The sequence below is a fragment of the Hemicordylus capensis genome, chromosome 4, assembly GCF_027244095.1.
Source record: "Hemicordylus capensis ecotype Gifberg chromosome 4, rHemCap1.1.pri, whole genome shotgun sequence".
In the NCBI taxonomy this organism is placed as follows: Eukaryota; Metazoa; Chordata; class Lepidosauria; order Squamata; family Cordylidae; genus Hemicordylus; species Hemicordylus capensis.
In genome coordinates this window covers 257,413,762-257,437,669 of record NC_069660.1, presented here as the reverse complement: position 1 = coordinate 257,437,669, position 23,908 = coordinate 257,413,762, and the positions used below count along the sequence as shown (strand labels likewise).

General features: G+C 42.0%; 1 protein-coding gene and 1 long non-coding RNA gene across 10 annotated transcripts in view; both read left to right on the top strand.

Annotated features, from left to right (window-relative positions):
* Positions 1-23,908, top strand: part of ST18 (ST18 C2H2C-type zinc finger transcription factor) — a 366,586-nt gene that overhangs the window by 46,323 nt on the left and 296,355 nt on the right. The window lies entirely within an intron of this gene.
* On the top strand, positions 684-5,465 carry LOC128324598 (uncharacterized). The gene is made up of 2 exons (XR_008306968.1): positions 684-775; positions 5,232-5,465. It is a non-coding gene; the product is annotated as an uncharacterized LOC128324598 (long non-coding RNA).

The following is a 23,908-nucleotide window of genomic DNA, read 5'->3' as shown; positions in this document are numbered from 1 at the left end:
GGGCCAATTAAGACTCTTCATTCACAAATCTTAATTTGTGACATCAAAAAAGCAGCTACCACATGAAATCTGAGGCAGTAACACATTGTTACTGCACTTTTGAATCAGCCCACAGATATATATATAACCCGTCACTAATCCCATGTATGGCAGCTATCGCGAGAGTTCGCAAGTGAGCTGCCGGCAGGTGGAGAAGAAAGGTGGACAGGCTTGTGGGCGAGGCAGGAAAGAAAATGGCGGTGGGAGAGGGGGAGAAAGCGGCAGCAGTGGGCGGGTGGGTGGGGAAGAAAATGGTGGTGGGTGGGCAGTGAGGGGAGAACTACAGGCGCAGATGCTCTGTGCCTGGCCCAACTAGTTTTATTTATTTATTTATTTATTTATTTATTTATTTATTACATATCTGTACCACCCCATCCAAAAGACTCTGGGTGGTTCACAAAGACAGAACAAAACCTGTGACTCAGTCATTTAAAACCAATCAATACAAAACCAAATAAACAATTTAAAATCATTAAACAATTAAAAACATTTAAAAGACAATTCAAAAACCCTGAAAGGCCAGACTAAACGTGTAGTTTTTAAGGGTGCCATTGAAGGCCAGCAATGAATGCAAGCTACAAATTTCTTCCAGGAGTGCATTCCACAGCCCAGGAGCAGCTACAGAGAAGGCCTGGTTCCGAATTGCCGCCAGACGTACTGGTGGTAACTGGAGATGGACCTCCTCAGTTGACCTTAACGTGTGCTGGGGATCATACAGAAGAAGGCACTCTCTAAGGTAACCTGGGCCTAGGCCGTTGAGGGCTTTAAAGGTAATAACCACCAATTTGTATTTTGCCTGGAATCATATTGGCAACCAGTGCAACTGTTTGAGTACAGGCATAATGGGATCTCTCCAGGATACCCCAGAGACCAATCTGGCTGCTGCATTTTGGACTAAATGAAATTTTCGAACTACAAAGGGAGCCCCACGTAGAGCGCATTGCAATAGTCAAGCCTGGAGGTTACCAGATGATGCACCACTGTTTTGAGATAGTTCTCTTCAAAGAATAGATACATCTGTTGAATCAGCCGAAGCTGATGGAAGGCGCTCCTGGCCATAGCCTCCACCTGAGATACCAGGGTGAAGCCTGGGTCCATGAGCACTCCCAAGCTGCGTACCTGTTCCTTCTGGAGAAGTGTAACCCCATCCAGGACACGAAGATCTAACTTGTCCCTCAAATTCTGAGCCCCTACAATAAGCACCTTCTTCTTGCTTGGATTCAGTTTCAATTTTTTTATCCCTCATCCAGCCCATTACTGCCTGTAGAGAGGCATTTGTCGTGCATGCAGAACAGGGCCTTCTCTGTTGCTGCCCCCAGACTTTGGAATGCTCTCCTGGTGGCTATTCACTCCTCGTTCTCCATCATGGCTTTTAGAAAGCATGTGAAGATTTGGCTTTTTACTCAGGCTTTTTTGTGATTGTCTCTATTGCTGCTTCTTTATATATTGTATGGTTATTTTTATGTATGTATTTTAAAAAATTAATTAGATCTGTTTTTATATTTTAGTATAATATTTTAATTGTGTAATTTTTATAGTCCTGTTTTAATTTTTTCTATGTGAACTGCCTTGTGATTGTTTTTAATGAAAGGCGGTATATAAATTTAACAAATAAAAATAAAAATAAATTTAGGGAATGAATGCCATTTCATAATCATGATGATGATGACAAGGAGAAATAGATTTCAGCATTGATCTCAGAGCAGCTTGAACTATATGAGGAGAAGACTGCTTTTATTTTTCCAAACGTGGTGAGGAATTACAAGGAATGTGCCCTTCAAAATGTGAACTTTTATATAGCATCCCCCAGGTATTCATGCTGTCTCCAATGCTTTTTAACATTTACACGAAACCACTGGAAGAGAGCATCAGGAGATTTGGTGCAGCATGATGACACCCAAATCTATTTCACCATTTCAACATCACTGGGAGAAGGCATAACCTCCCTAAATGCCTGCTTGGAGGTAGTGATGGGCTCGATGAGGGATAACAAACTATACTGAATCCAGATAAGATGAAGGTACTTATTTTGCAGGGCTGGAACTCGGGAGACAGTTTTGATCTGCTGGTTCTGGAAGGGGTCACACATTCCCAGTAGGAACAGGTACATAGTTTGGGAGTGCTTCTGGGTCCAAATGTTTCCCTGGTGTCCCAGGTTGAGGCAGTGGCCAGAGGTGCATTTATAAGCTTCATCTGCTGTGTCCATTTCTTGAGATAAATGAACTCAGAACAGTGGTACATATGCTGGTAACCTCCATACTTGACTAGTGCAATGTGCTCTACGTGGCACTGCCTTTGTACATAGTCTGGAAACTGTAGTTGGTGCAGAATGTGGTAGCCATGTTGGTCTCTGGGTCATCTTGGAGAGACCATATTGCTCCTATATTAAAATAACTACACTGGCTATCAATATGTTCCCAGGCAAAATACAAGATGCTGGTTTAACCTATGAAGTCTTAAACAGATTAGGCCCTGGGTATTTAAGAGAATGAGGGGGTTCCCACAATCAGTGGGAACCGCCTCGGCAGGGTTAAAGGGGAAAGCGGGCTTAGCCCACTGTCCCCGCAGACGACCCAGCAGTCTGCTCCAGGCAGCCGAATTGGCTGCCCACACGACTGCCGGTTCCATTATGGAGCCGGCGGGGGCTGCGGGGATCAGGGTTCGTGTGGCCCCCAGAAGCTCCAGCATGCCCTGCGCAAGTGCAGGGCATGCTGAGCCAGGAGGCAGCTTTTCGCCTCCTCTCCTGGGGTCTACTCGTGAGTTCCCACAGCACGGAGCTGCGCTGAGGCTACTCACAATCTTAGAGCCCAGGTTAGTGGAGTGCTTTCTCTGCTAACCTGGGCATAGGGGAGGGTTATTTAAGCGGGTGACCCGCTTAAGAACCACCAGGCTCGCAGCCAAGCCCGGTGGTTCTCACGATGGGAGAAAATCGGGCTAGCCTCCGCTAGCCTGATTTTCTCCCATGATCGTGTGAATAGCCTCAATGTCTTCTTCGCCATGAGCACCACTTCCCATTGAAATCATCTGGAGAGGTTTGTCTCAGGTGGCCACCAGCTCATCTGGTAGCTACGCAGGGACAGGCCTTCTCTGTTACTTCCCCAAGACATTGGAATGGGCTCTCTGCTGAAATAAGAGTCTCCCCATCTCTGACAACTTTTCCAATGTCCCTAAAGACTCTTTTTTCCCCACCCAAGCTTTTAAACTTGACTTTGGTTTTAAATTGTATTAAGGTTTTCATTTTTGTTTTAATTTATTTTATGATGTTGTAAACTGCCCAGAGGCGGAATTTTGGGGTGGTCGACAGATTTAATAGATAAATATGGCTGTGAGGAGTTACAGACTACTACCTCTTCCTATAGTTACTACTATTACATGCTAAACTTTGTAGCAACTGTCCATAATCCCTGTTTACACTTGGCAGTACTTTAGTGAGTTTTTTCACTAGTGTCACCTTCTGAGGATGGTTTAGGTCATACAAATACGACTAATATTTATATACCAGTTTTTAACAAAAGTTTCCAAAGTGATTTAAAAATAAATAAATAAAATAAAATAAAATGGCTCTCTGTACCCAAAGGGCTCACACAATCTTAGAAAGAAACATAAGACAGATACCAGCAACAGCCACTGGAGGGTTGCATTGCTGAGGATGGATTGGGCCAGTTCTCTCCCACTGCTAAATAAAGAGAATCTCCACTTTTAAATGGTGCCTTTTTGCTCAGTTAGCAGGGGACTGAGCCCATGACTCCACAAATATAATTTATATGGATTGATAATGCCAGTTACATTACATGTGGCTTGAAACTCTACTGACTGATGATATGAGCCAAATTTGTTGTGTGAGTCTTTAAAATCAGGCTTAGTCCTGACACTAGCCCAATACAATAACTTTTGGTGTTGCATTAGTGTTTCCTGATTTTAAAAGGTTGTTTATTTATTTTATCAAATTTGTATTGATAAATATGTCCATCTCTGGGTGGCTTGCAACAATGTAGGCAAAGAAATAGATTTAAATTACTAATTAATACATTAAAATAATTAGGTGTGTGAATATGATTTTAGAAAATTATTGCAGGCCTCAAAGGAGCCCCATGGTTTAAACTGAAATTAATGGATCATGAGTTTAAGTGTGTTACAAGGTTAAGATGTGCAGGATAAAAGCACATGCTTTAAATTACATTACATTGGGGTAGCTGGCAAAAATATATATAGAGATCAGTGGCTGAAAAATTGTAATGATTTTACTTCAAGCACCATTTGTTCTTATTTATTTAAACAGTCAATGTGCCTAGTATCTATCTATCTATCTATCTATCTATCTATCTATCTATCTATCTATCTATCTAAATACACACACACACATTTATATACCAGCCACTACCAAAGTCTCTTTGTCAGTTTACAGCAATGAAACAAATCAATTTTTTTACACATTTAAAACATATAAAATTTAAAGTTAAACCAATCAATAACATTCAACTTAAAACATCAGCTAAAAGTCTTGCCTTCCTTCATTAGCAGGGATCAGCATTTATTTTATGATGAACAGGAACTATGTGGAATATCAGTTTCATTGTCCTCTTGTTAAACTGTTAAAATAGCATAACTAATGAAAATGCAAGTGGCAGTGAAACGAGTTAATATAGATCATGCAGTGACCCTGTACAGCTCTAGTGCTGAAAGAAATGCAATGCCACTAGAACGATTATATTTGTTACAGGTATCTCTATTCGCAAAAAAAATTTAATTCTTCCCCCCCCCTCCCACAAGGAAAGAATATAAATATAGTGCTCTGGGCCATGATAAGAAAAGACTGAACTTCAACCTGCATTCTCTGAAATCTCCTACTGCTTATGTTTTGAACTCCAATCCTACATTTGGCAGGACAGATGATGGTTTGCTGCTCTGTCTTTGCCATTTCCTGTCATGATGCTTATTGGGCAGCTACTAGCACTCTTCTAACCGGTGTATTGCTGATAGTTAAAACTGAACTATCAGCAATGCACCAGTTAGATGAGTGATAGTAGGAGCTGCACACTAAGGCCACATTTCCATTATTATCTTCATCACCCTAACAACGGCACTCACCTTCTCACTCGGTTCACATCATCTTTGTTACTAATGTCTTGTAGAGCACTGGCAAAGCTTTAATTTGTGTATCCTTCAAGCTTCATTCAAATATTCTCCTCTAGATAATTCATCAATCCCCATCCAAGGACTCCTAATACAGGTGCCAGACCTCCAACTGTCTCCCCTCAAGGACTATGGATTCTAAAAACTCATTTCTGTTCCTGACTCACTGAAACCTGTTCTACCAAATTTGTCTCTATTCATGTTAGTTTCACAAATCGATTAGTAACCCTTGGTGAATAAATAATGTAATTTGTTTTCTATATTATTTATAATAAAACTGTGTAGAACCTGAATGACCAGCATTCTAGACAAGCATCATATGGGTGCAGCAGTGGTGAGTTCCAGACTACCGCTGTACTGTCGCACAAGCAAAGGTAGGGGCAATTTTTTCCAAACCCCTCCCCTACACAGCCTGTGGGTGAGTTCAAACAATCACAAGGTTACTGGTTAAAAAGGATCAGTGAGCTCTGTGGAGCTGATGGCAAGAAACCAGAATTTCAGGGCAATCCTGTTCAAACTGCTCCGGTTAACCACCATTTAACCACCATTTACACCCCACCAGTTGCAGGGGAGTAACAGCAGGAGAAAGAGCATGCCCTCAACTCCTGATGTAGGTTTCCAGTGGCATCTGGTGGGCCACTGTTTGAAACAGGATGCTGGACTAGATGGGCCTTGGGCCTGATCCAGCAGGGCTGTTCTTATGTTCTTAACCAAGATAGCTAGCCAGGTTATCTATTCCTTATGGAACTCCTTAGGCATTCCCCTCCAGATTTTTGTGAAACTGATGAGTATCTAGGTTACTCTGAGTCTTCCAGTACCTTCCTCTCACCCTCAGGTACTCCAGATATGCATCCATAAATATAACATTTCCAACTCTTTCAAAATTAGATATAAGATGGTGGGCAGGCTTGTACAGTAGAAGATGGCCCTTCAAATACTATTACCATCCACATATGATATCCATCACACGCAGATACAACTTCTGCAATCCTGGTTCCACTAACTGAGGCAGCTGCTGTAGCAGCCTATCTCTATATCTAAAAGGCTAAGGACATACGAGGCATGCCCCACCCACACAATGCTTTACCCGTCCGAGGTAACAGAGCAGAAGCACTGGGGTGATTGGGCAGTGGGGATTCCATATGCAGATAGGGAGGAGGAGCCTGTGATAGTTAAGGTCAGTCGGAGCGTGACAGTGCCGGGGGGGGGGAACATGGTGGTGGGGATAAGTGCACTCTCCCTGGTCCTTAAAGCTATCCCCCCCCCCACTTCAAACCGACTGAACCGCTGGACTTTCAAAGCAGTACAAAGGTCCATAAAAAGGCCTCCAAACCAGTTTTTGCATATCCCTAGTGGGCAGAGGTCTGTGAAGACAGGAACAAAGAGCCCTGTCAAGAGAAGGAGACTGCCACTGTGCAAATTAGATGAGGAAACAAGATGAACAAGATCTGTTAACTCAGGAAGGGGGGAGAAGCGAGAGAGAGAGAGAGAGAGAGAGAGAGAGAGAGAGAAGGAGGAGGAGGAGGGAGGAAAAGAGAGAAAGAAAGAAGGGCAAGGAGAGGCCCAGGCCTGTCAGCAGCCTGGGGGGACTGAGCAGCCATGGCAGCAGCAGTAGTGAGGAAGAGCCCAGTCAAATGCTGCTGCTGCTCAGAGCTACCAAGGCCATTGGCGGAGGGAGGCAGGCGGGTGAGGGGTGGGCCCAGGCCTGTCAGAGTCCTGAAGGGAATGAGCGGCCATGGCAATGGTGGCAGTGAGGAAGGGCCTGGTCAACCACTGCTGCTGCTGCTCAGGGCTGCCTAAACCATTGGTGGAGGGAGTGAGGCAGGTGAGGGACAGACCTGGGGAATGAGTCAGTGGCCTGAGGGGAATGAGCGGCTATGGCAGCAGCAAGGAAGGGCCCGGTCAACTGCTGCTGCTTCTGTGGGTGGGAGAAGGACTACGGCTTGGGTAAGGGTTGGGAGGTCTCTGGGGTTAGGGGGCTGTGGCTTGGCCAATCGGCAGCAGCAACACCACAGCGATGATAACGAGGTGTGAGGAGGATGAAGCAATGGCATGGAGGAGCAGGAGCACTGCTCAGGTGAGGGTGGAGAGATATCTGAGGTGAGGTGGCTATGGTGGGGGTGGGTGGGGGAGTAATCAAGTTCTAGCATGCAGATGCTCTGTGTGGGTTAAGCTATTATGAAGTTAAAAAGGAAACATTATTTGGCTATTCCTCAGTGAAGTAAACCTTTACTGAAATTCTTTTGTATCCATTGAAGGCCCCACACTAGCCTCCTCCCTCCTGAGAGCCCAACGAGAGAAAGAAATTCAAGCACAATGATCATTTGTATGTTTACTCAGAAGTCAGTCTCGCCGCGTTCAGGAATGCACCCTTAATAGTTTTAGGATAACATCAAAAGTTCTGACCATTTAAATTGATTTTGTACTTTATTATTAATAACTGTGCAGCCATTATACAGCTATTAATAATGATGCAGCTATTATAATTATGGCTATTGCAATAAAAAAGAAATTATTTCACTAGTTAAAGCAGAAAATTTTTATCATCTACATAAAACAGCATTTTTTCCTTTTCTTTCTGCAAAATATTTCTGCAAATATTTCACATTTTTCTATTTGCTCTTCTTTTAAAAGAGTCAAACAGCCTTACTGTCTCCAACTGTAAATAATGATAGGATTTTTTAAAAACCCAAACCCCTTTGCTGTCAGAGAAGATGTAAGGAGCTAACCAATCCACTCATGCACCAAAAAGCATGAAAATTGCTATGTAAGCAAACTGTAATCCTGTCTCATATACTATGGTCACTTAACTTAGCCTCCTTGAACCCCCACTTTTACTTAAGCTTTCAGCCCCAATCCTCTTCCTCTGCAGGTTGAGGGTAGGGATGTTCAAAACATTTTGACATCGAAATCTTTCAACTTGAAACAGGCTATTGCAAGTGTTTCAAGCTCGGAACAAAACAACCCCATTTCAATCGAAACATTTTTAATTACATTTTGGAGGCCTGTTTTTCTCTTGCCATTTTCTGGCACTGGCTAGGAACATCAAAATAGGTTGTATGGTAGAGCACGATAGGTGCCACCTATCATCCAACTCACGAAATAAATGGGGAGTGGGTGATTTTTAACATGATGTCCCCAGGAGCTGCAGTAACATAATTGGCTCAAGTTGTTATCTCACAAACAATTATTATGACTCCTTACTTCCTAGCATTGCAACCACTGCAACAACAGCAGCACCCTTACTTAGCAGCTAGCATAGCCATAAGCTCAATTAGAGCAACGTCAGCCACATTTTGACTGAGTACCACACCTTGCAATGCAGATTGTAGAGCAGACCAGAGCAGTGAGTGAAGCACTAAGTTATTCTCAAGGCCAGACATGGAGCTCATCACAGTAATTACCAAGAAATATGAGAGAGAGAGAGAGAGAGAGAGAGAGAGAGAGAGAGAGAGAGAGATCTGCCACTCTCCATTTCTCACCACAACACTATCTCACAAACAAAGCAAACCACAACTCAAGGAAGGCAGACACCCTGGTCCTGCCTTTGGCAATGTGAGATCCAGCAAAACCAGATAGTTATAGCACTAACAGCACAGCATATTATATTCAGTGCTGAAAAAAGAAAAACACAAAATCAAACCTTCCTTCCTCTTCTCTTGATGGTGGTTCCTCTCTTCCTCAAGAGAGACACACAATAAGTGCTCTCTCTGCCCCCCAGTCCCTTTGAATACATTTTGAAATTCCCTCATTTTGTGTCCCCCCTCCCCCCACAGTGAATGGGAGCACAGCTGCCCATGACAACTCTTTATTTATAACAAGCCAAGCAAGAAGCAAGGAGATCGCAAGCCAATCAGAAGCCAGTGCCAGAAAACCAATTAGGAACGGTAAAACATGCCTCCAAAATGGCACTCAAAACATTTCAATCCAAACAGGGTTGTTCTGCTACAAGCTTGAAACAGGCCCTTTATTTAAAGGGTGTTCTGTTTGGAGCTCGAAGCACTCGAAACAGCCCATTTGGAGTTGAAAGGTTTCACCGTCGAAACGTTCTGCACATTCTTAAACACCACCAGTAAGCAGTAACACATAATGCTTCTTTTCGCCTCATAGCAAATAACCCCCTCGATATATTCATGTGGTGAAGAGCCTAATACATTTATTCAGAAACTATATTCGACATATGTCCAGTAGTATACTTTCTATCTTTACTCTGCATTTGAATGGGCCTGTACCTAGGTTCACTTTTAAAACAAATGCATGTACAGTCATTTTCACAAAGCCATGCACATGTGTAATACACCTGTTTGCATATACAGCATAATGTTTGGATAGCGCTTATGTCTAGCATCATGCAGCGTATCCCCCTGATTGCTTCATGCTTCTTTGAAAGTTGGAATTGAATCCAAACAGACAATTATTAGCTGTAGCTACCATTTTTATTCCACTTAATTATTGTTTTTACATTAATGTATCTGATGAGGACTTTGAGGTTAGATGGTGGCTCCCTTTTCAATTATGAACAACTAAATGATATCAATTATACTGTACAATTGCTATACAATTATACTACTATTGAACTATTAGATATGTATTCAGGAACTTAAGAAATACAGACATCTCTTCCTTCTGTTGTGAGGCAGAAGTTTTCTAAGATCAGGACCTCAGAGATTTAAAGCAGATGAATTAGAAATTAGATTTTGTCAAAGTAAATGGGGCTTAGGTTTGCATGTGTTTTTCCAGGGTCTCTCCCCTCCCCATTTACTAGGGATGTGCACAAAACTGGAAAACCCAGTTTGGGTCAAATAGATCTGGACTCAAACCAAACCGTGTCTGGTCTGGTTTTTGGCATGGCAAGCTGGGCCAGGTTTGGCTCAAGGCCAAACTGGTTTGGGCCTGGCTCAAGGGGAGGGGCATAATTTTTTTATTTGGGGGGTGCTGCCGGTGCTGCTGCTGCTGGGGGTGCTGCCATAGGAGGTCTCTGGCAGTTCCACGTCCCCCTGCCTGTCTCCGGCCATTTCCCCTCCCCCTGCTGGTCTCCCACAGTCTCTCCTCCCCCCACCTGTCTCCAACAGTCTCCAAAAGACTGCTTTGGCCCTTTTGGCCCCTTTTGAGGTGGTGGTAGCCATTGTGGAGGCCGCTGTGCATGCGCCCTGGCCGTTTGCATAGCCAGGTCATGCACAGCAGCCTCAAAAATGGCCACGGCCACCTCAGAGAAGGCTCGTAGACGACTGAGAGGAGGCTGACAGGAGAAGAGGAACTTCTGGAGACCCCCCTGTGGCTGTGGCAGAACTGGCCCCCGAACTGGCCCTGAGCCAGCCTGGAGCGAGGGGGGGGGTTGGATCAAGGGTGAGTCCTTGAGCCAGACCGGATCGATGTTGAACTGGCTCAAGGCTGAGTCAGTTCACACCATCTACATCCATGACATCAATGTAATATGTTAAACAGGAACATGTGGATTTCACTTATGAACCTATGCTCTACATCATTCTGGAGTAAACATTAGGGTTCACTATGCGATTTGGATCCATAAGTTCCCTACTCTTGCCATACATCTACAAAGATACAGGAATACCTCCAGAATCTGTGCATATGTCATATGTGGCATGGCCCCTTTCAGTGCCAATGTTCTTAAGATCATGGTGTGAAACAGAGCTTTTGCCTGCTGAAACGGGCAGGCCGCTGCCAGTGCTGATGGAAGTTCTATAAAGCTGGATTGGTCCCTATCTATCAGATCTTGGGGGAGAATTTTATAATCAAGGTTTAATGACATAAATGCCTATGGTTAGTACAGTCAAGGACATCTTTCCCAGGTTTGTGAATAAAAGATATCACCTCACATAAAGGACGAAGGAGAGATGAGGTGCATGAACCTGAACTGTGCATCAGGGACTAGTTTAAGGCACAGTGCTTTGTAAAATCGGATAGTAAAACCAGACTTCCCTGAAGCTTTATTTGGCAGTTTAGAAATAACCTGCTTTATTCCTGCATATAATAGATCCATGCCTTGTATGTATCTCAAGGCCTGGTTTAGATGCTGAGGCTGACTTTGTTTAAAATGTTGTACATGACAAGTTAGTGCATGTGTGGGCAGGGGGACTGAAAATAAGGTATTTCCTCCAAATTTGTTAATTTTTGTGAGTCTGCTTCTTTATTTTTAATATTAAAGTGTAACAACTATATAATAATATGGTGGCTTCATAAAGCTGCTTTTGGGGAGACCATTGATATAAGCAGCATATAGGCACCTCACTCATCTATTGTATCCTTACAACTTTCTAGTTTCATTATTTTATTTTTATTTTTTATCATTATTTAGTACATTTATATCCTGCCCTTCCTCCAAGGAGCCCAGAGTGGTGTACATGGTTATGTTTATCCTTACAACAACCCTATGAGTTAAGGTAGGCTGAGAGATACATTGGTCCAGAGTCACCCAGTCAGTTTCATGGCTGAATGCGGATTTGAACCTGGGACTTCCTAGTCCTAGTCCAACACTCTAAGCACTACACCATGCTGGTGTAGTAGTTGGGGCCCTGGTAGAAAGAGGTGGGCAAAAGCTGTATCAGCAGGGGCGTAGCCACCATTGTGCGAACAGGTTCAAAGAACCCAGGCCGCCAATGGTAGGGGCTGCAGAAGCCCCCAGCAGGGTGAGGTTTGGGCTCCAGAAGAGACCCGAATAAAACCCCACCCACCCACACCCGGTTTACTATGAGCCACGAGTGAGTGCTTGCCCATCATTTTCAGGCAGCATTTGCTGCATGAAAGCATCTATTCCCCTTTCTCTCCCTCCAGAGAGGGAGAGAAAGGGAGAATAGATGCTTTCAGGTGGAAAGCGCTGCCTGAAATGACAGGGAAGGGCTCTCTCGGGCTCTTCAGAGATTGAGGCCACGCCCCCTTTGTGCGTGACATCACCCTCTCTGGAGGGAGAGAAAGGGGAATAGATCCTTTCAGGCAGCAAGCGCTTGCTCGTGAGTGGGGAGGGGATTTCTCTCGGGACTCAGGCACGCCCCGTGCGCTTGATGTCACACACACGGGACATCGTCAGAGGGGCCGCCGGGCAGGGCTGGACCCATGCCGTCACTCAGCTGGCTCCACACCTGTGTATCAGAGTCTGAGAATAAGAAATATCTTGTTAGTGTTCAGGTCTTGCCTACTGTGTTCTTCTTGCCAGGGACAAGCTAGAACATCATCTAAGACAAAAGTTCCTATAAATTCTTACCTAAATGCCTTCATGCAGTGGAATTAGCATCAATGTAACCACAGGAAACGGCTTTATGATACTTCCCTCGGAGCCTATTGCAGTCAGTGAATATGTTAACACTAACAGCCTTCTCAAGAATGTCTGTTTCCTCCCCAAACCAAATATTTGTGTTCTGCATTATATCACTGCATTAATATAGAATATATGCAACTATATTTGTTTCACTTTAATATTTAAAGTGCAGTCTCAGGAAAATTAACAGGCTTAAACGTATTTTTAAAATTCACCCTGCCTGCATTTTTCACTCAAACGCTCACTCACACCAGTGCCTCATGTTTGATGCATGCCACTTTGCACCCCTTTCACATGCACATTACCCTCTCTATTTACCCAGAACCCACTCAGTAATAACTTTATATATTTTATTGGAGTCTTGAGTATTGTATGTGGCCTCTTGCTATGACCTTGCCCTGAGGCTATGCCTGGCCAAAATGTCTGGAATCCAATATTTCTCTTTTCTTCATAGCTGAAGACCAATTAATGTTTCTTTATGCGGGCTAGTGGCTGGCATATGGTTCTGTAGAGACCTGTCTCAGTGAGAAATGCAAATAAATAAATAAATGTGTTCTCATCTTTCCCTCCCCCAAGCAAAAGGTGTGTGTGTGTCTGTCTGTCTGTCTGTCTGTGTGTGTGTGTGTACAGTGAAAAGAAATGACTGATAGACAGTTTTCTGAGTGAAATGCATAGGAACCAAATGAAGAAGCTGAGAGAGAGAGCTGAAAGCTGACAGAAGACATATTGGGGTGCAGAGATGTTTCTCTGGGGATCTGATGTAATTTGTGGCTAACTTGTATGACTGCTGCTATTGAACTCCACCAAATGCTTAACATGAATATTTGTAAAGAAATCAAATATCACAAAGAGGCCACAAGCCTCCAGTGATCTTTCCTCCCAAGGAAGCCAGAATCCAAGTACTGTAGTGCTAACCCCTGGAACTTCACTGCTTGTGAAGTGAATAAGATATTCATAAAATAAAACTAGCAAAAGTCTTTATAGTGGAAGTGTCTGTATATACAGTACTTTGATGCCAGTGATTGTTAGGGATGATTATAAACATCCTGTGGTATGTTCTGAATAGAATAAAACTAAATTTGTAAACCACAATTGAGAATGATATACCAAGTGTTGAAGGAGAATGTCTACACTTCTTTGCTTTCATTACCAATATTTAGCAATAGCAATAGCAACAGCACTTACATTTATATACCGCTCTATAGCCGGAGCTCTCTAAGCGGTTTACAATGATTTTAGCATATTGCCCCCAACATTCTGGGTACTCATTTTACCAACCTCGGAAGGATGGAAGGCTGAGTCAACCTTGTTTCCTTTATTTTAAAACTATATATTTGTTTCCTTTATTTTAAAACTGTATACTTCTCCAAAAGAAACTCAAGGTGGCTTACAACAAAACCATTAAAACATTTAAACATAACAATACAAAATAAAAAAAATGCTGGATAAAAGAAAGGGAGAACAAGAACTGGTATCTAACAAAATTAGGAAAGCAGATATGATGGGAATAGGCATGCTAGGATCATACAGTTGATTCAACTGTGTAAAATACACACACAAAGCCAACTTTTTTCTTTTAATATTACAGAAGGCACTTTATACTACACTTGAGAACATAAAGCATATTTTTAAAAAGGCATATTTTACATTTATGCTTGAGTAATCCCTTTTTCAAAACAATATCACTACAAGCAGAGTTTCACCATAACCATCACTGTAAAGTGCATATTGAAATCCATTCAGACATTCTGAAGTGCTATTATTATTCAATGTAAATGGTGTTTTCTAGTATCCATGAAAGCCTAACTGTGTTTTAGTGTGGAAATTGTATACTGTGAATAATATTAGAACAAAAGTTCATGGCCGTGTACTATTCTGTGAAGAGTTTATGTACAATAGGTCAGGTGAAACTAATGTTGGAAATACATAGGAGATGAGATTTAATAAAGTCACACCATGTCATACCTAAATGTCTCTTTCTTACCTATGATGATACCCAATGATACACATGCATTCTAACTATCTTTCAGTTCTAGGAAGACAAAACTTGTCAACATTATATTTCATTAATGCAACATAATGAACAAAATCCGATTCTTAGTTTTAAAATAACTGCAGGCATCTCTCTCTATGGAATGTGATTGTTCTTCAATGTATTTTCATCAGGAAGTTTCAGCCTTAGTACATTCAGGAGTGCATTTTGGATTTCCCAGAAATGAAGGACATACCTATCACAAAACTTGAAGAAATACTTGCTTTGCAATAGTTTTCACTACAATTCTCATTGTTATTTCCCCTCCTCTTCTGCTGCTTTAGTTAATAAGAATCTGGGAGAGGAATGTGTAATTTCCATGGGCAAACTTTTAAAAATGGTCATAATAGGTTATTTGAAAAAACAAAAACCCCATGTTATGGAAGTTTTATGTTCCACTCTAACATGAACCTGCATTCAAACTATAGTATGCTTTTTCAGATATTGTGCAGAGAGAGACGTCATTGAGATTGTACTCATTGTCCACTCTCCCAGGCTCCATGAATTCATCTGAAGGTCTGAACATAGCATTCTGTGTGATTGTGTGTGTGTGTGTGTGTGTGTAGCACATAGCATTACACAGAAGTGTGTGATTAGGGACTCTGCTTTTTACACTGTTTTCAAAATGCAAGTAGAGCCTATGCATGCACAAGTAGTATATATGTAAGATATATTCAGATATTTTGATTAATGAATGGACAGTGGGGATGAACCTGATATCCATCACCCCCTATTAACATGAACTGGATGTCTGAGAAGGGTTAGAGTTACTTTTAAAAGTACCTTTATGTTCACAAGTCATCTGAAATTATTTGTACAGCTATTATGTGGAATGTCTGCATTTGACTACAACATATTGTTGTGGAGGGTTGTATAAGCTGTAGGGAGCTGTTGCGTTGATGCTGTGGTTGCTATTTTCAGCTGACCACTGTAGCTGTGCCTTAAGAGGAGCTTGATGTGTAGACATTCCAGGTATAACATTCCTTTCCATGCTGGGAAATTGTACTTCTGCTTATAAAAGGAGTCTTAAAGGTGCAGAAAAAGACCAGTTCTGTTTCTTTTGTGGGCACTTGGCATCTGTAATAGGCGCTGCAGGAGGATGCTGGACAAGATAGCATCTTGTTCCTATTTATCTCTTGTAATGTATCCTACAGGTAGGTTCTTGTAGCCAGACCTTTTTTACAGATCTTTTACAGTCTTCATAAGCACTCTTCATAGGAAGCTGTGTTACACCCAGTCAGACCATTGATCCATCTAGTTCAGTACTGATTGGCAGAGGGTTTCAGACAGGAGCCTTTCTCAGCCCTGCCTGGAGATGCCAGAAATTAAACCTGGAACCTTCTGCCTGCAAAGCAAATGCTCTTCCACTGAGCTATAGCACCAAGCCCAACAGTCTCCGTTGCATTTTCTCTGCTGGGCTTTTTAACATTAGAACCAAGAAAAGATCAGAATCCAAAGTCATGTTATTGAAAGAGAATCTCATATTATGCTTTTTAATAATATCTTTTATCTGCACCTGCAGGTTAAATGGAAACTAAAATGTCTTTTAGCATTTAGTACAGAGATCAGCCCCAGGGCCTGTTTTGATTTCTGGAATTCATCCTTGGAATATTTGAAGTAATAATAAAGATTTCCTTTGATCACATTCAGAATGCCTTTCCTCAGCACTGGGTAAGCACAGTGGGCTTTCATCTTTAGCTTCTAGGATTAGAGGGAGGGTCTTCCAGGCCACTGATGTGGCCTCCTAGAAGGTTTGCACCCCAGCACTTCTAATTTTGGAAATTAAACACGGATAAGCAGGCATAGTTTCTGTTAATACTGAATGTTCTTTCTCCCTCCCCCAACCCTCTCTTTACATTCTTTACAAATTAAGCAGTAGCCTTCTGGACATTTCACGCAGTTCATATTGGAAAGTATGCAGTTTAGCACTCAAATGGTACTGTCAACCACTGACAGTTTCAGATGCCATAGTGAGCTAATGACACAACAAAAGATCCAAGATTAGACATGTGGTTTCCACAGGGAAAGAGTCTGCATCTGGAATCCTAAAACAATTATCTGCCATCATCACCAATGATTTCAGTTGCTTTGGGAGACTGTGTTTCCTTTGGGAGTATGTGGTTTCAGCACTGTGGCTTATATTTCTTCTCTGCTTTTCTAAAATTGAATATTCTCTCCAAGCCTTTCAGACCATTAGTTTAGGCAGAGCGAGAAGTTAGAAACAAACCCAGTGGTGTTTTTTTCCTCTTTGTCATTTATCTGCTCTGGGCAGCTCTTTACCCCACATCGGTACACATTAGGCTTCCGTTCTATGACTGTAATAATTGTGGCTTAAGAAGTGTCTATCTATATTTTGATTGTCATATTATAAAATTTCCCAGAGACACAGAAAAAATAGAGACCATTCTTTTCAAAGTGAATCTAAATTTCTACAGTATCGTATCATAAAATAATTATAGGTAGACTGAAGGAAATGGATTTCATACCAAACAGTTCTTTAAAACTGCTGAAGTAGACACCCTTCTTGTGACATAGCAATTACAATAATGCTAAAAAGAAATCTTCCTTGCCTCTGGTTACGCTGGGTTTGTTTAAGGGTTCTGCCTCCTACACTATTTAACTTACAGGAGATGCCAATTTTGTTTTTTCCTTCTGTTATTTATTCATAAGAAATATCACTAAGAAACAGCAAATGTGTAAGAGTATAATGGCTTAATTTTTGAAACATAAAGGCTTCAGTTAATGGAGTTTGTTTTCTACTGAACTCCTTATATGCATGTTTGGAACACAACAGCTGACCCTTCATGATGTGATTAAGTATGTTGCCTTCATTTTCATTTCAAACAGAATGCATGGTTTTCTTGGTCCCATTGTAAAAGCAGAAAAACAATTATTTTATGCATGACTGATGATAGTGATGGAGACTCTGTAGGGGACACAGCAGGAAGCTCCAGAATGTTCAGTGCTTCAAAACTGCACATTCAAATGTCAACATGTGTAAATTTGGTTTAAGTTTATTTTATATTACATTTTGGACATTTCAATATAAGCAATGCAATTTAATCATAAGCTGCCCATTCAAAAATGTATTTGAAAGCCATCTCTCTCCCCACCCCACCCCCGCCTAAGAATGTAGGCAGTGCTCAAGAAGGAGATTTTTTTTCTAATAAAAAAAAATCAGTTGTTCAAAGTTAATTGAGTTTGACTAGTAAGTCCATTTATTGGCACGATTTTGCAAGCTTTTGCAGAACTGCCTCCTTTACAACAATATGCATTATGTGATGCTTGAGAGTAAGTAAGTGATGTCTCTATAATCAATTCATCATGATAAAAATCAAACAGATAAAATGTATACTCTTCTATTGAAATATGTAAAGGTTTTTTTTTAAAATTCCTTCATCATATCTTCACACACACACCCTCGCCAGTCTGGGTATTGATATATGCAGAGTATTTTAGGAATGGTCAGTTTTATTTAAAATATTCTCTAGGATTTGAATATACTACCTGCTATTGTTTTATTAATAACCTTATTTTGTTTGAAGAGCACTTCTGAATATTAAAGCTATTCACAGTTCTTCCTTTTTAAAATCCAGCCTGCATTTATTATTATTATTATTATTATTATTATTATTAATAATAATTCATATGACACTTACAAGTTGGCACTTTACAGAACTAGCTCTGCTGAAAGTCTTATAATCTAAAACAGATGACACACACAGGAATTGGGGTTTGGTTGGAGGTAGGGTTGAGTGTTAGCAGCTCAGTGGAAATTGGGGCATGGTAGCCATTCTGGCTTAAGGAATTCTTTTGAATGCAGTTTTAATAGTCTGTTCACAGTGGTTGTTTATACACACACAATATGAATGACATTTATGGCATCCTCTTCACTGCAAAGAAATACTGATTAGATGTTGATGAGGTTTGTGTCCTATGCTACCCTCCAAGTCAATCATGCCATAGACAAAACCCAAGTATTTTTCTTGGGTTTATTCATTCTGGTTTGCTGGTAGCATTTCACATCTCCATGTCATGTTGACGAATAAACTGAGAAGCTTTTCTGTCCAGGAATCTACCTTTTACAACCGGCAGGGTTGATTAAGGCTTCTCTGACTAGTGAAGAAGCCACTGGGTTAGTGGGCAAAGATAAATGTAGAACTAGCATTGGTAAATTGCAACTATGGCTAGAAAGGCACTCATCAACTAGCAGAGAGCAGTTTGTAAGCCCATCAGTGCCCACACAAGTGGCATCTTGGCAGAGTCCTGAGCTGGGATGATGATGATGATGATGATGATGATGATGATGATGGATTGATTAATTTTATTTCTATAGTGCCCTACCAAAAATGACTCAGGGCAGTTTACACAGAGAAATAATAATAAAAAGGAGATGACTCCCTGTCCCCAAAGGTTTCACAATTCAAAAAGAAACATGATCGACACCAGCAACAGTCACTGGAGATATGCTGTGCTGGGGATGGATAGGGCAGTTACTCTCCTCCTGCTAAATCAAGAGAATCACCACGTTAAAAGGTGCCTCTTTGCCAAGTTAGCAGGATTGGGAAGAGGACTGGCAGGATTGGGAGCAGGATTGGGAGAAGGAAGTCCTTACATATCTCAGTATGCTCTGTGTCAGCAGTGCAGTGGTTGCACTCAATAGAGCAGCCACTGTACTCGGCATGGTCACTCCTCCCCCCAGCTCGCTGCCCCAAACAATGGATGGCCCAGTGGCGATCACACAGACGATCACCTGCCAAGGCAAAACTAACCCATAGTTCATTCCACCTCGGTAAAATGCCAGGTTAAAAGGTCAGGCTGTGCAGTTCTGGAGTAGGTGGGCTTGGTTGGCTGGGGTAATCAAGGCAGCTCATGGCATGTGAATGCACTCAATAGCTGCTGAATTTATGATGATATACCACTAAGGTACTAAGTGGTACAGTATATCTGATATATCACTAAGGTAAGGTATATCTGAGGTAAATCTAATAAGGGTAAGGTATTAATAAATCTAATAAGGGTAAAATTAATAAATCTAATAAGGGTAATAAATAATAAGGGTAAAAAAAGCTGCTTGGGGCAGTGCAGCCTACCACTTGTTCTCTGGATCCTTGCCCTATTTGGCTGCTTCTATCTAGCAGGGAAATTGTTGGAGGTGGCCTAGTTAATATCATTAACTCATTGTTAAGGGAGGGTAGGATGCTTCCTTGTTCGAAAGAGGCAATAATTAGACCACTTCTTAAGAAGCCTTCTCTAGAGCCCTCAGTGATGGACAGTTATGGGCCAGTCTCCAATCTCCCATGTTTGGGCAAGGTGATTGAGAGAGTGATGGATAACCAGCTCTAGGCAGTTTGGGAGGAAACCGATTATCTAGATCCATTTCAAACTGGCTTTAGAGCAGGCTATGGGGTTGAGTCTGCCGTGGTCAGCCTGAGGATGACCTTTGCAAGGGAATTGACAGAGGGAGTGTGACTCTGTTGGTTCTTTTGGATCTCTCGGTGGCGTTCGATACCATCGAACATGGTATCCTTCTGGATTGCGTGGGGAAGATGGGGATAGGAGGCACTGCTTTGCAGTGGTTCCGCTCCTATCTCTCAGGCAGATTCCAGATGGTGGAGCCTGATGACAAGCTCTTCAAAATGGGAGCTATCATATGGAGTCCCTCAAGGGATGCTTTTTAACATTTACATGAAACCGCTGGGTGAGGTCATCAGGAGATTTGGTGCAGGGTATTATCAGTATGCTGATGACACCCAAATCTTTTCCTCTTCCTCCTCCTCTCCTCCTCCTGAAATGGCATTCACTCCCTAAATGCCTACCTACGGGCAGTAATGGCTGGATGAGGGATAACAAATTGAAGCTGAATCCAAGCAAGACTGAGGTGCTCATTGTAGGGGATCAGAATTTGAGGGATTAGTTATATCTTCCTGTGCTGGATGGGGTTACACTCCCCCAGAAGGAACAGGTACACAGCTTGGGAGTGCTCTTGTATCCAGGCCTCACCCTGGTATCACCCTGGTGGAGGCTATGGCCAGGAGTGCTTTCTATCAACTTCGGCTGATTCGACAGCTCTGTCCATTCCTTGAAGAACACAATCTCAAAACAGTGGTGTATCAGCTGGTAACATCCAGGCTTGACTACTGCAATGTGCTCTGTGTGGGACTGCCTTTGTACATAGTTCAGAAACTTCAGTTAGTTCAACCTGGAGAGACCATATTATGCCTGTTTTAAAACAAATAAATATAAATATATTAACTTTAAAGCTCTGAACGGCTTGAGTCCGGGCTACCTTAGAGAGTGCCTTCTTCTGTATGATCCCCATCACATGCTGAGGTAATCTGAAAAGGTCCATCTCCAGTTACCATCGGTATGTCTGGTGGCGAATCAGAACTGGGCCTTTTCTGTAGCTGTTCCTGGCCTATGGAATGCACTCTTGGCAAATATCCGCAGTTTAGGCTCGCTGTTGGCTTTTAAGAAAGCCCCCAAAACTTACTTGTTTGGCCTGGCCTTCCAAGGTTTTTAAAATTCTTTTAAAAGTACCTGTAATTTAATTGTTTTAAAATGGTTTTAAATTTTTTTAATTTTTGTATATGGTTTTTAGCACTGTGTCTTAAATGCTGTGTGTTTTAAAATTTGTTGTGAACCGCCCAGAGCCGGATGGGGCAGTTTATAAATGTAATAAATAAATAAATAAATAAATAAATAAGGTTAATATGTGCAACTACATGCATTAGAGAAGTTTGTTATGCACAGATACTTCATTCATTCATTCATTCATTCGATTTCTATACTGCCCTTCCAAAAATGGCTCAGGGTGGTTTACACAGAGAAATAACAAACAAATAAGATGGAACCCTGTCCCCAAAGGGCTCACAATCTAAAAAGAAACATAAGACAGACACCAGCAACAGTCATTGGAGATACTGTGCTGGGGGTGGATAGGACAGTTACTCCCCCCCGCTAAATAAAGAGAATCACCATGTTAAAAAGGTGCCTCTTTGCCAAGTTAGCAGGGGCTACTTGTATACTATTAGATCTGAAAGAGATCTACAAATCTGCAAACCTTCTCTTCCACAACAAGATCATTAATTTAATATTCATAGTATTTGTGGTAGTAGTATTTTACTTTATTATACAAATTTAGAACAAAGTATTTGGGAGTTGAAGTTTGTTATTTCTACTAAAGTCTACTAAACATAAGCATAACATCCTTATGTAGCTCTGTTTGGGTAGCTGTTGGCACAGCTCAGTACTTTTATACAGTGTGACAAGTCTTTGGGGAAGGCAATCAGAGAATATTAGAATTGACTGATGCATTTTAGATGGCATAACGCAGTCAGTAGAAAGCTGGATATAGATAAGGGACACCTGTATTTACATCTTTACTCAGTCATGAAACTCATTTGGTTTTCTTGAGAAAGTACCTATTTTGTAGGCTCATCTATAAACAGGATTGCTATACATTAAAAAGTACTTTTAAAATGATATATAGTATATTATTATGGAAATGTCTGGGCAAGGTTTGTAAATCTACTCTAGGTTTCAGCAAGCCTTGCCCAGGACATATAATGCAAAAACAACATGGTGACATCTCTGATGGTATGGGTGCATAATGGCAATGTTTGTCATGACAGAAGCCTTTTATGCAGGCCAGGTACTTTGCACTGGAAAACCAGTACATACTAGGCAAAAGAGAAATCTTGATGTGGTGGGTGGGACCATATTGAGGCTTGCAAAAGAAGAAAGAAAAGAAGAAAAACAAGAGGTACTTAGATACCAGAAAGGGCACATAGGAATACATTTTATATGGAATATCTGTACCTAAAATTTTTAACATACTGAGCCCTTTCTCATGATCAGTGAAAAAGGGCTACAGGGTCAGTGGGGAAGAAGCCTTAAAAAGCTTACCTCCCCGCAGATGATCTATTTCAGTTTGCTCAGGGACCGGATCGACTTTTGCCAGTAGCTCAGAGAGTTGGGGTGCTGGGACGCATTAACCTTCCACCAGGAATGCCCATAATTCACCATGCAGGTGCGCAGTGCATTATGAGGATTCCCCCCTCCCTTCCCCAAAGCCAACTCGGAGCCCTGCAGTGTGCCATCCCCAGCTGAAACTGGCAGACGATCAGTAAAACGGGATTAAGAGAGTAATCACATTCCTAACCCAGTTTAAGAGGGTGGCTCCAGAGGCAGGTTTGCTGTCGAGGCACCGCCAGGATCAGGCATGATCTGGACTTCCTTAGCCCGGACTGGACTTCTTTAGCCTGGTTTTGCCTGTGCATGTGAATAGCTTCACTGTGTGAGTGCCGGTGGAAGAGTGTGAGAAAAACATCACCAATTAGTCTTATTGGTTCACTATATGCCCCTCAGATATGTCTGCTGTCTTGTCTACCCTCGGTGTCAATTGATTTTGGAGCAGACAATGAGGTCATTTACACAATTAAAAATTCTGTTCTAACCAGGTTAGGAAGCTGTGTGTATTCCTAATTTTCATTTGTGTGGAACCAAGGTAAGAGGAAAACCTGGGTAGATGTGATTGTGTGGACGCAAGGTAGGAGGAAAACCTGGGTAGCTTTTACTCCTACCTTGCTTCCTTACAATCATTTCTATCCAGGTTTTCCTCTTATCTTGCTTCCACGCAACAACAAAATTCATAACAACTCCCATACCTGGGTAGAACACAGTTTTCGGTTGTGTGAATGACCTCCTAGTAAAGGTAATGCACTTCATCTTGCGGAGGGCTTAAAGGCATTTTGCTCATGCTTTACCAACCTGGTAAAAATACAAATAAAAGTACAAATACACCTTTCTGACCTCAGTGAAAAAAAGGCTTAAGTGAGGCAAATGTGCTTAGCTATTAAAATATAGGACTGGCTTGGATGTACAGTTTAATTGCAGTTAAAGCTTACAGTGTTTGTAACTGCAGTGTGTCCAAACCCTGAAAAGTTAACGCCAGTCTGCCCCAACTAACTCCAGTTTGAACTTGAGATTTCCCCCAAGGTTCACCGCCAGTAATGGTGGTCATGCTGCTGAAGCATTACACCTGAACCCTGACCCATCCCTAACCGCAGTTAAGTGCACATTTCATAACTCCAATCATAGAGGTGGTGGCACAGACCATCCTGAGGACACAGCTGCTCCACGCTTTCGGCACTTTTCGCTGGCAGCCACTCAGAAAACCAGCCCCACCCCTCCTGTCAGCCAAGCAGCTATGGAGTTGCCAGGCTGCAGGGTTGTCAACATGTCCCATCCTGGACCAGCCAACCTGTCAAGCCGATTGCCTGCTTGGGACCAAAAGTCAAGGGTGTACACAAGCACAAGCAGCCCAAGTGGAAGCACAAGCAGGGTACCTCAGATGGCACTGGGAGGGGGGAGCCCCAAGATGGGCCCAAGTATGGAAGCTGCAGCTGCCAAGTTTTATTCTTCACACA